Genomic DNA, 1337 nt, shown 5'->3' on the forward strand with positions numbered 1-1337 from the left:
GCAACCGCAGCCTAGCCAATTCCGAGCAGACCCGCCGCCTCCGCCGCTGCTCCAGCATCACTCAACACCGGCGGACCTCCATCGTAGCAGCCCGCTCTCCGCGACACCCACGGCTCGACGCCAATCCGGGCTACCCTCCGCTCCGAGTCCCCGACGCCCGAGTTTTCCTCCGCCCGAGCATCTGCCGATTACCATTCGCAAAGCCGACGCCGGTGGCCGTCCGCCCACACGTGATTCATGCGCCGCATCCCCTGTTGCCGTCGGCTCACCGGGCCTACCTTAGCCGGAGCTCTGAACGCCGCCGACCCAACCTCCGGTGATCCACCGAAGCCGCTCAACCGTAGGTGAAGAAAGCAAGAAAAGAAAAACAAAAACAAAAGAAAAAGAGAAAAGCAAATTAGGTAGTTTGTTTTTCTTTATTTTATTATTTATTCATTTTAAATTTTGTTATTATTGTTTAAGTTAGAATATGGTTTGTCAATATTAATATTTGGGCATTTTGTAGGCATTATACGTAAGGATTTTGTCCGAACTTATTGTAATTATTAATTTGATCCGAGAGACATCGGATCAATTTTTTAATTATATTAAGTTTCAGGCTTTTTGATGGTATTTTGGTTGTTAAATCAATGTAATTATTAATTTGATCCGTAAGACTTCGGATTAGATTTTTAATTATTTTGAACTCTTTGTCGTGATAATTAGGTTTAAAATAAATCGTTAATTTAACCTCGTGAGACAACGGGTTATTTTTTCGGTTATTTTAATCATTTATTTATTGAATATCTTGATTGTTTTGATTTAATGTTTAGTCCGATAATTACTTGTTTTGGAAAAACACTAAAACACTAAAAAAAAATCAAAAATCAAAAATCAAAATCTTGCATCAAAGCATGTAGGTTTAATAAATCATACATGTAGGATTAGGTTTATGAAATTTTCATCATCTAGTAATTATTGCTAAGTTCATTTAGTTAGAAATTGCTCGTCATTAGAATTATGTCATTTAATTAATTTAAATTGCATATTTAATCGTTGCATTTCTTTAATTTTGAATTTCATGAAAAATACAAAAAAATAATAGAATAAACTCATTTCATGCTTTAGGATAGATTGCATGCTTATTCATGTTATATATTTTAGGTCATATTGCCACGTCATATCATTTCCTTGGTTAGTTAATAAATTAGTTTATAATTGATCATATTTCATGTCATCATTGTTAGTGTAGGTTGCATATGTGTAATAAAAAAATCATTAAAAAATCATGAAAAGAGCATGCATATAGAATTACCACGTCATTCATCCCATATCATGTAGCATATGCATATTTAGGA

At 35.8% G+C, this 1337-nt stretch overlaps 1 long non-coding RNA gene across 1 annotated transcript; it reads left to right on the forward strand.

Annotated features, from left to right (window-relative positions):
• Positions 1-368: 368 nt before the first annotated feature.
• Positions 369-678, forward strand: LOC120294683. Its single transcript, XR_005551914.1, has 2 exons — positions 369-401; positions 506-678. It is a non-coding gene; the product is annotated as an uncharacterized LOC120294683 (long non-coding RNA).
• Positions 679-1337: the final 659 nt, after the last annotated feature.

The sequence above is a fragment of the Eucalyptus grandis genome, chromosome 6, assembly GCF_016545825.1.
Source record: "Eucalyptus grandis isolate ANBG69807.140 chromosome 6, ASM1654582v1, whole genome shotgun sequence".
In the NCBI taxonomy this organism is placed as follows: domain Eukaryota; kingdom Viridiplantae; phylum Streptophyta; class Magnoliopsida; order Myrtales; family Myrtaceae; genus Eucalyptus; species Eucalyptus grandis.